Here is a 15007-nt window from a genome sequence, read left to right as displayed (position 1 = left end):
TCAGTACTGACCCTCCGACAGTGCAGCACTCCCTCAGTACTGACTCTCTGACAGTGCAGCACTCCCTCAGTACTGACTCTCTGACAGTGCAGCACTCCCTCAGTACTGGCCCTCTGACAATGCAGCACTCCCTCAGTGCTGACTCTCTGACAGTGCAGCACTCCCTCAGTACTGACTCTCTGACAGTGCAGCACTCCCTCAGTACTGCCCCTCAGTGCAGCACTCCCTCAGTACTGACCCTCTGACAGTGCAGCACTCCCTCAGTACTGACTCTCTGACAGTGCAGCACTCCCTCAGTACTGACTCTCTGACAGTGCAGCACTCACTCAGTACTGACCCTCCGACAGTGCAGCACTCCCTCAGTACTGACTCTCTGACAGTGCAGCACTCCCTCAGTACTGACTCTCTGACAGTGCAGCACTCCCTCAGTACTGACTCTCTGACAGTGCAGCACTCCCTCAGTACTGACTCTCTGACAGTGCAGCACTCCCTCAGTACTGACCCTCCGACAGTGCAGCACTCCCTCAGTACTGACCCTCTGACAGTGCAGCACTCCCTCAGTACTGGCCCTCTGACAATGCAGCACTCCCTCAGTACTGACTCTCTGACAGTGCAGCACTCCCTCAGTACTGACTCTCTGACAGTGCAGCACTCCCTCAGTACTGACCCTCTGACAGTGCAGCACTCCCTCAGTACTGACCCTCTGACAGTGCAGTCCTCCCTCAGTACTGACCCTCTGACAGTGCAGCACTCCCTCAGTACTGACCCTCCGACAGTGCAGCATTTCCTCAGTACTGACCCTCTGACAGTGGTACCTCCCTCAGTACTGACCCTCTGACAGTGCAGCACTCCCTCAGTACTGACTCTCTGACAGTGCAGCACTCCCTCAGTACTGCCCCTCTGACAGTGCAGCCCTCCCTCAGTACTGACCCTGCGACAGTGCAGCACTCCCTCAGTACTGACTCTCTGACAGTGCAGCACTCCCTCAGTACTGACTCTGACAGTGCAGCACTCCCTCAGTACTGACCCTCCGACAGTGCAGCACTCCCTCAGTACTGACCGACAGTGCAGCACTTCCTCAGTACTGTCCCTCAGTGCAGCCCACCCTCAGTACTGACCCTCTGACAGTGCAGCACTCCCTCAGTACTGACTCTCTGACAGTGCAGCCCTCCCTCAGTACTGACCCTCCGACAGTGCAGCACTCCCTCAGTACTGACTCTCTGACAGTGCAGCACTCCCTCAGTACTGACTCTCTGACAGTGCAGCACTCCCTCAGTACTGGCCCTCTGACAATGCAGCACTCCCTCAGTACTGACTCTCTGACAGTGCAGCACTCCCTCAGTACTGACTCTCTGACAGTGCAGCACTCCCTCAGTACTGCCCCTCTGACAGTGCAGCACTCCCTCAGTACTGACCCTCTGACAGTGCAGCACTCCCTCAGTACTGACTCTCTGACAGTGCAGCACTCCCTCAATACTGACTCTCTGACAGTGCAGCACTCCCTCAGTACTGACTCTCTGACAGTGCAGCACTCCCTCAGTACTGACCCTCCGACAGTGCAGCACTCCCTCAGTACTGACTCTCTGACAGTGCAGCACTCCTCAGTACTGCCCCTCTGACAGTGCAGCACTCCCTCAGTACTGACCCTCTGACAGTGCAGCACTCCCTCAGTACTGACTCTCTGACAGTGCAGCACTCCCTCAGTGCTGACACTCTGACAGTGCAGCACTCCCTCAGTACTGACTCTCTGACAGTGCAGCACTCCCTCAGTACTGACCCTCTGACAGTGCAGCACTCCCTCAGTACTGACTCTCTGACAGTGCAGCACTCCCTCAGTACTGACTCTCTGACAGTGCAGCTCTCCCTCAGTACTGACTCTCTGACCTTGCAGCACTTCCTCAGTACTGACTCTCTGACAGTGCAGCGCTCCCTCAGTACTGACTCTGACCTTGCAGCACTTCCTCAGTACTGACTCTCTGACAGTGCAGCATCCCTCAGTACTGACTCTCTGACAGTGCAGCACTCCCTCAGTACTGACTCTGACCTTGCAGCACTTCCTCAGTACTGACTCTCTGACAGTGCAGCATCCCTCAGTACTGACTCTCTGACAGTGCAGCACTCCCTCAGTACTGACTCTCTGACAGTGCAGCACTCCCTCAGTACTGGCCCTCTGACAATGCAGCACTCCCTCAGTACTGACTCTGTGACAGTGCAGCACTCCCTCAGTACTGACTCTCTGACAGTGCAGCACTCCCTCAGTACTGACTCTCTGACCTTGCAGCACTCCCTCAGTACTGACTCTCTGACAGTGCAGCCCTCCCTCAGTACTGACCCTCCGACAGTGCAGCACTCCCTCAGTACTGACTCTCTGACAGTGCAGCACTCCCTCAGTACTGACTCTCTGACAGTGCAGCACTCCCTCAGTACTGACTCTCTGACCTTGCAGCCCTCCCTCAGTACTGACCCTCTGACAGTGCAGCACTCCCTCAGTGCTGACTCTCTGACAGTGCAGCACTCCCTCAGTACTGACTCTCTGACCTTGCAGCACTTCCTCAGTACTGACTCTCTGACAGTGCAGCACTCCCTCAGTACTGACCCTCCGACAGTGCAGCACTCCCTCAGTACTGACTCTCTGACAGTGCAGCACTCCCTCAGTACTGACTCTCTGACCTTGCAGCACTCCCTCAGTACTGACTCTCTGACAGTGCAGCCCTCCCTCAGTACTGACCCTCCGACAGTGCAGCACTCCCTCAGTACTGACTCTCTGACAGTGCAGCACTCCCTCAGTACTGACTCTCTGACAGTGCAGCACTCCCTCAGTACTGGCCCTCTGACAATGCAGCACTCCCTCAGTACTGACTCTCTGACAGTGCAGCACTCCCTCAGTACTGACTCTCTGACAGTGCAGCACTCCCTCAGTACTGCCCCTCTGACAGTGCAGCACTCCCTCAGTACTGACCCTCTGACAGTGCAGCACTCCCTCAGTACTGACTCTCTGACAGTGCAGCACTCCCTCAGTACTGACTCTCTGACAGTGCTGCACTCTCTCAGTACTGACTCTCTGACAGTGCAGCACTCACTCAGTACTGACCCTCCGACAGTGCAGCACTCCCTCAGTACTGACTCTCTGACAGTGCAGCACTCCCTCAGTTCTGACTCTCTGACAGTGCAGCACTCCCTCAGTACTGACTCTCTGACAGTGCAGCACTCCCTCAGTACTGACTCTCTGACAATGCAGCACTCCCTCAGTACTGACTCTGTGACAGTGCAGCACTCCCTCAGTACTGACTCTCTGACAGTGCAGCAGTCCCTCAGTACTGACCCTCTGACTGTGCAGCACTCCCTCAGTACTGACTCTCTGACAGCGTAGCACTCCCTCAGTACTGACTCTCTGCCCTTGCAGCCCTCCCTCAGTACTGACCCTCTGACAGTGCAGCACTCCCTCAGTGCTGACTCTCTGACAGTGCAGCACTCCCTCAGTACTGACTCTCTGACCTTGCAGCACTTCCTCAGTACTGACTCTCTGACAGTGCAGCACTCCCTCAGTACTGACCCTCTGACAGTGCAGCACTCCCTCAGTACTGACTCTCTGACAGTGCAGCACTCCCTCAGTGCTGACTCTCTGACAGTGCAGCACTCCCTCAGTACTGACTCTCTGACCTTGCAGCACTCCCTCAGTGCTGACTCTCTGACTGTGCAGCACTCCCTCAGTACTGACTCTCTGACCTTGCAGCACTCCCTCAGTACTGACTCTCTGTCAGTGCAGCACTCCCTCAGTACTGACTCTCTGACAGTGCAGCACTCCCTCAGAACCGACCCTCTGACAATACTGCACTGGAGTGTTGGCCTGGATTATGTGCTCAAGTGCCTGGAGTGGGACTGAAACCCAGGACCTTCTGACTGAGAAGTAGTGATGTGTCAGCCAGGTTGGGAAGTTCTCTTTGCCGAACCCATACACTTCAGTCAGAAAAGAAATTGCTACTAAATAGCCTGAAGAGGGGGTGTCACGACATTAAATTAACCAACCGGTCCCCAGGGGGAAGCCTAGTTAAGAAGCTGGTTGTCCTGGTCAACAGGAAGGAAATCGGGGGGCCGGGGGGATAGCTTGTTTTGGCGAGTTTATGACAGGAACCCAATCAGCTACAGCCAGTTTGTATCCCAAATTGAGTTGAATTCCACATCCTCCCACACCCTGGGTTTCCTTTACACCAGTCGATCTCAAGGATTCAATTAAGCGACCAGTTAGAATTGGTGAAGGCAGCCTGAACATGAGTCCCTACCTATGTGTATCATTTGCCTCTCCCAGGATTTATTGTTACTACAGAGTGAGGAGGAGGTGAGTGAGTGAGGGGAATAGGGAGGATGTTGTATATTGTTGCCAGCATTTCAGATGCTTGGTTGAGCTTGTTTTACAGAGTTCTTGGAGTCACTGTAAATCTTATCAGTAACTCACTTAATACGAACATACGAATTAGGAGCAGGAGTAGGCCACTCGGCCCCTCGAGCCTGCTCCGCCGTTCAATAATTTCATGGCTGAACTGATTACTCCACATTTCCACCTACCCCCGATAACCTTTCACCCTCTGTCTTAAATGGGCTTATTTTTAAACAGCGACCCCTAGTTCTAGATTCTCCCACAAGGGAAACATCCTTTCCACATCCACCTTGTCAAGACTCTTCAGGATCATATATGTTTCAATCAAATTGCCTCTTACTCTTCTAAACTCCAGCGGATACAAGCTGAGCCTGTCCAACCTTTCCTCGTAGGACAGCCTGCCCATTCCATTATTAAGTTTACATGGACTATATACACTTTCCATAAGCCCATCTAGCTCTTCCCCTGTGTGATGCTTCTTGCTTCTCCCTAGCCCATTACACATGTGATCTCTCACATCATTATCACAGTGGGAGGTGTTACTCTCACAGTGCCAAACATTAACCGTTTCAGACCCATATACTACAGAGAAGATGAGTGGGAAGGGGGCAGTGCCAAGGGGCAGCCAGAGTAGGACAATGAAGAGGGAGAATGAGGAGGGTGTGTAAGGAGGCCTTTGGGGGGGGTGCAGTGAGGAGGGGGTATGAACTCCTGATCTCGGGATTATTAATCCAGTAACATTAGTATTTGGATCTTTCTGCTTGATATCAAATTTCTCCATAAATCAGCTCCACCTTCTCCTCCAATCACATGCCCCGGAATTACACCCTCCTCCTCCGAAATGAAGTAATTCTTGGTCCCCTGCTCCTGCCCCACTTTATCATCAGGAGTCCCACCGCCCCATTCAGACCCAGGCTGCTGGTTCCCTAAGACCCACCCCCTGTAAACCTCTGCAGTTTCCTAAACCTTCCAGAAGCCCCGAAAACCTTTAATCATCTTTTCACCACTCATACCCTCAATGTTGAAGTTGGCAGGGCAAGTTGAGAAAGCTGTTGAAATAGCATCTGGGTTCATAGGCTTTGCAAATAGAGGCATTTAGTACAAAAGCAAGGGGATTATGGTGAAGCTTTGTAAAACACTAGTTCGTCCTCAGCTGGAGTATTGTGTCCAATTCTGGGCACCGCACTTTCGGAAGGATGTCAAGACCTTGGAGAGGGTGCGGAGGAGATTTACTGGAATGGTCCCAGGGACGAGAGTCTTCAGTTACACGGACAGTCTGGAAAAGTTGGGATTGTTCTCCTTAGAGCAGAGCTAAGAGGAGATTTAATAGTGGCACAGTGGCGCAGTGGTTAGCACCGCAGCCTCACAGCTCCAGGGACCCGGGTTCAATTCTGGGTACTGCCCATGCGGAGTTTGCAAGTTCTCCCTGTGTCTGCGTGGGTTTTCCCCGGGTGCTCCGGTTTCCTCCCACAGCCAAAGACTTGCAGGTTGATAGGTAAATTGGCCTTTATAAATTGCCCCTAGTATAGGTAGGTGGTAGGGAATATGGGATTACTGCAGGGTTAGTATAAATGGGTGGTTGTTGGTCGGCACAGACTTGGTGGGCCGAAGGGCCTGTTTCAGTGCTGTATCTCCAAATAAATAAATAAAATCATCAGAGGTTTTGATAGAGTAAATAATCAAAGAATGATACAGCACAGAGAAGGCTATTCGGCCCATCATGCCTGTGCTGGCTCTTCGAAAGAGCTGTCCAATTAATCCCACTCCCCTGCTCTTTCCCCATAGCGGTGCAACTTTTCTGCAGTGTAAAATTGTTTCCTTCTATCACCTCTGGTCCTTTTGTCAATTACCTTAAATATGAGTTCGCTGGTTACTGACACTCCTACTGGAAACAGTTTCTCCTTACTAGGTCGAGTCAAATCTTCTATGATTTTGAACAGCTCTATCAAATCTCCCCTTAGCATTCCCTGCTCTAAGGAGAACTATCCCAGCTTCACCAATCTCTCCACATAATTGAAGCCCATTACATGATGAAAGGTCCTTCATCTGTTTCTCTCTCCACAGGTGCTGCCGGAGATGCTGAATATTTCCAGCATTTTCTGTTTTCCTTTCAGATTTCCAGCATCCAGACTATTTTGCTTTCCTATTATATGATGTTCTACGATAATATTAAAACCAAGAGCAGAATACAGCAGATCTGATTAACAGACTGAAATAATTAATTGGACTCATTATAGTCTCAAGAAATTAACTTGCAGAACTCCAGGGAGCCTCATAATTGCTTGAGCAGTGACATTGACATAGAAACATCAATCTATACGTTCAGGGACTGGAAAATTGTCACTGATTAAGGTCCCAACTGTTCAATGCGATTAAACTTATCACAAATCAGATTTAGGAGTCAATTGTCTAATAGCTATTTTTATAAACCTCTATTTAATAGTATGACCCTCATACAGATATTATTGGGACAATCTGGGTTCAGGTATAAGAGGTAGTATAAATACTAATTCTAAAATGAATGAAAAGAGAGTAACAGTCAGAAATTGTGCTTCAGGTACAAGAAGGGAAAACTAAAAGATGTAATTAAACCAGGAGAGAGAAACAAGAAACGCGTGAGAAAAACATTATAGCTGGATGGCATTCAGCCATTTACACCTCCTCGAGACACATCTTTTGTTTCTTTCTTCTTTGGCCTCCTTATCTCGAGAGACAATGGGTAAGCGCCTGGAGGTGGTCAGTGGTTTGTGGAGCAGCGCCTGGAGTGGCTATAAAGGCCAATACTAGAGTGACAGACTCTTCACGGGTGCTGCAGAGAAATTTGATTGTCGGGGCTGTTACACAGTTGGCTCTCCCCTTGCGCTTTTGTCTTTTCCTGCCAACTGCTAAGTCTCTTCGACTCGCCACACTTTAGCCCCGCCTTTATGGCTGCCCGCCAGCTCTGGCGAACGCTGGCAACTGACTCCCACGACTTGTGATCAATGTCACAGGACTTCATGTCGCGTTTGCAGACGTCTTTAAAGCGGAGACAAGGACGGCCGGTGGGTCTGATACCAGTGACAAGCTCGCTGTACAATGTGTCCTTGTGGATCCTGCCATCTTCCATGCGGCTCACATGGCCAAGCCATCTCAGGCGGCGCTGGCTTAGTAGTGTGTATATGCTGGGGATGTTGGCCGCCTCGAGGACTTCTGTGTTGGAGATACGGTCCTGCCACCTGATGCCAAGGATTCTCCGGAGGCAGCGAAGATGGAATGAATTGAGACGTCGCTCTTGGCTGACATACGTTGTCGAGGCCTCGCTGCCATAGAGCAAGGTACTGAGGACACAGGCTTGATACACTCGGACTTTTCTTTACTTTTTTCTTTTGTTTCTTTACTTGTCCCATTACTGCTCTCTTTCACCTTGCACCATGAACCTTTTTGTCATTTAATCTCTCCTGCCTTCCACCCAATCACAGACCTTCCCTTTCGTTCTTCTACCCACCCTCCCCCATTTCACTTGCTGAAACCTATTACATACTTTTTCCAGTTCAGATGAATGGTCATCGACCTAGAACGTTAACTCTGTTTTTCTCTCCACAGATCCTGTCAGACCAGCATTTTCTGTTTTTATTTCAGATTTCCAGCATCCTTGGTATTTTGCTTTTGCATCAGAGCTAATAAATTGGTTATGGTGTTTGATCCAAATAAGCCTTGTTTGTACAAATGCATGAGCACAAGAATTGCAGACGTAAATTCAACTTAGAGGGTACAACATGATAACCAATACTGAGATATGACTGTAAAACAGTCAGGAATGGGAATAGGTTATAAGGTCGACAGAAAGGATAGGGAATCTGATAGAGGGAGAGCAGCAGCGTTAATGATTAAGTATGAAGTTACTCCTATACTAAGAGATGATATACCAAGAGGTAAGCAGACAGTGAAGACTTAATGGGTAGAATTAAGAAATATAAAAAGATTCAAGACTGCAGTGGGAGTTGTGTACAGGCCCCCTGGTAACAACTGTGAAGTGGCAGATTATATAAATGCAGAGGTTAGACAAGCATGTAGTAAAGGCAAAGTTGTTTTATTGGGGGATTTTAACTTTTGTATACATTAGGATAAACAGACTAGCTCATGTCAGAAAGGTAATCAATTTCTTGAGTGTGCCCAGGATGGTTTTCTGCAACAATATGTCCTGGAACCAACATGGGGGCAGGTCAAAGTAGATTTACTAATGAACAATGACCCAGATTTAGTTAACATCGTGAACATTTATGTAATAGCGATCATAATACAGTCGAGTTCAATGTAGAGTTTAGTAAAGGAGAAGGCCGAAACTGCTACTCAGATTGTGGATTCCAGTCAGACTGATTGCAATGGGATGAGATAGAGACTGTCCACAGTACACTGGGAAAATATGTTAATGGGCAAAATGGCAAAAGATCTTACAAAATTCTTTCAATTCAGGAACTGGTCCTTTAGACTGTAAAATTGCGAATGTCACTCCGTTATTTAAGAAAGTTGAAAGAGGGAAAACCAGAGGATTATAGACCATGTATCTTAATATCTGTTCTTAGGAAATTACTAAAGTCTATAATTAATGATAGGGTGACTGAACGTCTTGAAAATGATGAGAGAAGTCGGTATGGATTTGTAAAGGGTAAGTCATGCTGAACAAAACAGACTGGATTTTCTGAAGAGGTGACTAAAGTAGTTGTCAGGGGAATGTCTAGGGATGTTATTTATATGGACTTCCAGAAGTCATCTCATAAAAGCCCTCATAAGAGACTGTTAGCTAAAGTTGAAGCTCAGAGAACTGGTTAGGAAAGTGGCTGAGCGGCAGGAGACAGAAAGTAGGGATAATAGGCAAGTACTTGAATTGGCAGAGTGAACTGACAAAATGTGACCAGTGATGTCCCACTAGGATCTGTGTTTGGGCATCAACTGTTCTCCATATTAGTGACTTAGATGATGGGATAGAAAGCCACATCTCCAAATTTGCTGATGACACAAACATAGGCAGCAGTGTAAGCAGTGCAGATGAAAGCATAAAATTACAAAGAGATATTGATAGATTAAGTGAATGGGCAAAACTGTGGCAAATGTGAGGTCATCTATGTTGGACCCAAGTAGGATAGAACAGGACACTTTCTAAATGATAAAAAGCTAGAAACAGTGGAGACCCAAAGAGACTTGGGTAAGGCAGTGGTGCGGGGGTGGGGTGGTGCAGTAACACAGATCATTAAAATACTATGAACAAGTACAGAAAATAATCACAAAGGCTAATGGAATGTCGGTCTTTATATCTCAAGGACTAGAATACAAGGGGGTAGAAGTCCTGCTTCAGTTATACAAAGCCCTGGCTAGACCACACCTGGAGTTACTGTGAGCAGTTCGGGACCACACACCTCAGGAAGGATATATTAGCCTTGGAGGGAGTGCAGTGCAGATTTATCAGAATGATACCTGGTCCAAGGATTAAATTACAAGGTAAACTAACACAAACTAGGGTTGTATTCCCTGGAATTTAGAAGGTTTAAGGGGTGATTTGATTGAAGTTTTCAAGATATTAAGGGGAACAGATAGGGTAAATAGAGAGAAACTATTTCCATTGGTTGGGGAGTCTGGGACTAGGAAGCATAGTCTAAAAATTAGAGCCAGACCTTTCAGGAGTGAAATTAGGAAACACTTCCAGACACAAAGGGTGATAGAAGTTTGTAACTCTCTTCCATAAAAGACAATTGATGCTGAGTCAGTTGTTAATTTTAAGTCTGAGATTGATTGTTCCAGAGATGTCGAGGAAAGGATAGCGAAGATGATTCTCGACAGGAGCGAGAGTAACAGGGTAGTTGTTATGGGGGACTTTAACTTTCCAAATATTAACTGGAAATACTATAGTTCGAGTACTTTAGATGGGTCAGTTTTTGTCCAGTGTGTGCAGGAGGGTTTTCTGACACAGTATGTAGACAGGCCAACCAGGGGCGATGCCACATTGGATTTGGTACTGGGTAATGAACCCGGCCAGGTGTTAGATTTAGATGCAGGTGAGCACTTTGGTGATAGTGATCACAATTCGGTTAGGTTTACCTTAGCGATGGGCAGGGACAGGTATATACCGCAGGGCAAGAATTATAGCTGGGGGAAAGGAAATTATGACGCGATTAGGCAAGATTTAGGATGCGTAGGATGGGGAAGGAAACTGCAGGGGATGGGAACAATCGAAATGTGGAGCTTATTCAAGGAGCAGCTACTGCGTGTCCTTGATAAGTATGTACCTGTCAGGCAGGCAGGAAGTTGTCGAGCGAGGGAGCCGTGGTTTACTAAAGAAGTTGAAGCGCTTGTCAAGAGGAAGAAGAAGGCTTATGTTAGGATGAGACGTGAAGGCTCAGTTCGGGCGCTTGAGAGTTACAAGCTAGCCAGGAAGGATCTAAAGGGAGAGCTAAGAAGAGCGAGGAGAGGACACGAGAAGTCATTGGCGGATAGGATCAAGGAAAACCCTAAGGCTTTCTATAGGTATATCAGGAATAAAAGAATGACTAGAGTTAGATTAGGGCCAATCAAGGATAGTAGTGGGAAGTTGTGTGTGGAATCAGAGGAGATAGGGGAAGCGTTAAATGAATATTTTTCGTCAGTATTTACAGTAGAGAAAGAAAATGTTGTCGAGGAGAATACTGAGATACAGACTACTAGGCTAGATGGGATTGAGGTTCACAAGGAGGAGGTGTTAGCAATTTTGGAAAGTGTGAAAATAGATAAGTCCCCTGGGCCAGATGGGATTTATCCTAGGATTCTCTGGGAAGCCAGGGAGGAGATTGCAGAGCCTTTGTCCTTGATCTTTATGTCGTCATTGTCGACAGGAATAGTGCCGGAAGACTGGAGCATAGCAAATGTTGTCCCCTTGTTCAAGAAGGGGAGTAGAGACAGCCCTGGTAATTATAGACCTGTGAGCCTTACTTCGGTTGTGGGTAAAATGTTGGAAAAGGTTATAAGAGACAGGATTTATAATCATCTTGAAAAGAATAAGTTCATTAACGATAGTCAGCACAGTTTTGTGAAGGGTAGGTCGTGCCTTACAAACCTTATTGAGTTTTTTGAGAAGGTGACCAAACAGGTGGATGAGGGTAAAGCCGTGGATGTGGTGTATATGGATTTCAGTAAGGCGTTTGATAAGGTTCCCCACGGTAGGCTATTGCAGAAAATACGGAAGTATGGGATTGAAGGTGATTTAGTGCTTTGGATCAGAAATTGGCTAGCTGAAAGAAGACAGAGGGTGGTGGTTGATGGCAAATGTTCATTCTGGAGTTTAATTACTAGTGGTGTACCGCAAGGATCTGTTTTAGGGCCACTGCTGTTTGTCATTTTTATAAATGACCTGGATAAGGGTGTTGAAGGGTGGGTTAGTAAATTTGCGGATGACACGAAGGTCGGTGGAGTTGTGGATAGTGCCGAAGGATGTTGTAGGGTACAGAGGGACATAGATAGGCTGCAGAGCTGGGCTGAGAGATGGCAAATGGAGTTTAATGCGGAAAAGTGTGAGGTGATTCACTTTGGAAGGAGTAACAGGAATGCAGAGTACTGGGCTAATGGGAAGATTCTTGGTAGTGTAGATGAGCAGAGAGATCTTGGTGTCCAGGTACATAAATCCCTGAAAGTTGCCACCCAGGTTAATAGGGCTGTTAAGAAGGCATATGGTGTGTTAGCTTTTATTAGTAGGGGGACCGAGTTTCGGAGCCACGAGGTCATGCTGCAGCTGTACAAAACTCTGGTGAGACCGCACCTGGAGTATTGCGTGCAGTTCTGGTCACCACATTATAGGAAGGATGTGGAAGCTTTGGAAAGGGTGCAGAGGAGATTTACTAGGATGTTGCCTGGTATGGAGGGAAGGTCTTACGAGGAAAGGCTGAGGGACTTGAGGTTGTTTTCGTTAGAGAGAAGGAGGAGGAGAGGTGACTTAATAGAGACATATAAGATAATCAGAGGGTTAGATAGGGTGGATAGTGAGAGTCTTTTTCCTCGGATGGTGATGGCAAACACGAGGGGACATAGCTTTAAGTTGAGGGGTGATAGATATAGGACAGATGTTAGAGGTAGTTTCTTTACTCAGAGAGTAGTAAGGGCGTGGAACACCCTGCCTGCAACAGTAGTAGACTCGCCAACTTTAAGGGCATTTAAGTGGTCATTGGATAGACATATGGATGAAAATGGAATAGTGTAGGTCAGATGGTTTCACAGGTCGGCGCAACATCGAGGGCCGAAGGGCCTGTACTGCGCTGTAATGTTCTATGTTCTATGTTCTATGATTGCTTTCTGTTAACCAAATAAAAAGCAATATGGGGGAAGGGCAGGTATATGGGGTTAGGTTACAGATTAGCCATGATCACATTGAATGGTGGAACAGTTACAAGGGGTTAAACGACCTCCTCCTGTTGCTCTGTTCTGAATTAGTTTTGCTAAATTCATGCAAATTAAGGTGAGGGAGATTAGTGCCATCATTGAACATCTACTTTGCCGCAAGAGGCGGACAACGCGCTGGTGGCGGATGGAGACTGGCATCAGCTCACAGTGAAACTGCTGGAGTTCACACTGATTCCATGTTTCCCATCTGGGGATAATCTGTAACAGTTGTATGAAAATTTCACAATTGACCTTGAGCACAGAATAAACCCGTTGACCCTGGTGGAAATTATTCTCCGTGTGATTCGGCAGATGAGTGATGGACAAATGGCTTTGAATCTACTGGAGATGATGTGGGAGAGGGTGAAAGGTAATGATGTAGCCATGATTCTCTGGAGGACTTCCATCGCTGCTATTAAAATCAAAACTGGGGACCTTCAGGGAACTAAGAAAATCATTGAAGAAACTGACGAGATGTTGGAGAAGTTGCCAGGAGTGACATCTGTCCATGGCTGGTTTTACAACACTTCCAGCAGTTCCTATCAGGTGGTGGGTGACCATACTGCTTACTACAGGGAGGCTCTGTGGTCTCTTGGCTGCACCGAGCTCTCCGATTTGTCAATGGGTTCACAGCAGCACAGAGCATTCACTCTGGGCCTGGCTGCACTATTGGGGGAAGGCATTTATAACTTTGGCGAGTTGCTGATGCACCCAATCTTGGAATCATTGCGAGATACAGTGGCTGATTGATACTCTGTATGCTTTCAGCAGTGGGGATGTGGAGACTTTCTTCTGTCTGAAAACCTACTGGGGAGCTCGGTCTGACTTGGCCAATAATGAACAGCAACTGAAAGAGAAACTCCAACTGCTCTGCCTGATGGAGATGGTGTTTACAAGACCAGCAAACCATCGGCAGATGACATTCCAGGAACCATCCCATCAGGCCATCAATGAGGTTGAAATGCTGGTGATGGAAGCGCTGTCTGCAGGGAGCATTGATGAGGTAGACCATAAATGTTCACATGACATAGGTTCAGCCACGAGTCATGGACCTGCAACAAGTATCTGCCATGAAGGAGCGGCTGGAATCCTGGTGTGCTGATCTGAAGGACATCTCCATCCTAGTTGAAGACCATGAATATGAGATTCTTGGCTGAAACGCCACCATACTTACTTGTGAACACTTCAGTGGGAGGCGGTGGCGTAGTGGTATTGTCACTGGACTAGTAACCCAGAGACCCAGGGTATGGCTCTGGGGACATGGGTTCAAATCCCACCACGGCAGAAGGTGGAATTTGAATTCAATCAATAAATCTGGAATTTAAAGCTAGTCTAATGATGGCCATGAAACCATTGTCGATTGTTGTAAAAACCCATCTGGTTCACTAATGTCCTTTAGGGAAGGAAATCTGCTGTCCTTACCTGGTCTGGCCTACATGTGACTCCAGATCCACATCAATGTGGTTGACTCTTACATGCCCTCTGAAATGGCCTAGCAAGCCACTCAGTTCAAGGGCAATTAGGGATGGGCAATAAATGCTGGCCTGGCCTGCGACGCCCACATCCCATGAATGAATAAGAAAAAAAAGAGAAAAAAAAATCACGGGGTTAGATACAGAGTAAAGCTCCCTCTACACTGTCCACATCAAACACTCCCAGGACATGTACAGCACGGGGTTAGATACAGAGTAAAGCTCCCTCTACACTGTCCACATCAAACACTCCCAGGACAGGTACAGCATGGGGTTAGATACAGAGTAAAGCTCCCTCTACACTGTCCACATCAAACACTCCCAGGACAGGTACAGTACGGGGTTAGATACAGAGTAAAGCTCCCTCAACACAAAAAAAAACGGGGTTGGCTGCTGCCCGCTTGGATGTGCTGACTGCTGATTGCAGCTACGAGCCTCAGCTGACAGTGCTGGTGGCAGTTGAAGGCTCCAGAGGCGGAGAGAGGAGCTACACTGAGCAGAGGGAGAGCAGTTACAACCAAGCAGAGGGAAAGCTTCAACAACAATCACCTTTACAGTGAAGAAAGAGACTTTTGCTGGAAACAAGGCTTTGTTTGGAGGTGGGTGCTGAACACCAGAGGTTTGCTTTGCTTTGGGCTGTTGGGGGAGGAACATGTGGCCGGAACAACAAGAGGTGGGGCTGCCAATTCTGCAGGGATCTGTGCTGCTGCAACAAGCACACAGGGAAGCTAAGCTCCCTCCCCACCCAATTGCCCAGCCTGGGTCAGCTGAAGCTGCCCGG

The 15007-nt window shown here is 47.8% G+C and overlaps 1 pseudogene; it reads left to right on the top strand.

Annotated features, from left to right (window-relative positions):
- Nucleotides 1-8237: 8237 nt before the first annotated feature.
- On the top strand, nt 8238-13911 carry LOC137380354 (26S proteasome non-ATPase regulatory subunit 13 pseudogene; annotated as a pseudogene).
- Nucleotides 13912-15007: the final 1096 nt, after the last annotated feature.

The sequence above is a fragment of the Heterodontus francisci genome, chromosome 19, assembly GCF_036365525.1.
Source record: "Heterodontus francisci isolate sHetFra1 chromosome 19, sHetFra1.hap1, whole genome shotgun sequence".
NCBI classification, from domain to species: domain Eukaryota; kingdom Metazoa; phylum Chordata; class Chondrichthyes; order Heterodontiformes; family Heterodontidae; genus Heterodontus; species Heterodontus francisci.
Note: the sequence above shows the minus strand (reverse complement) of the source record. Positions and strands in the feature narration are given on the sequence as shown.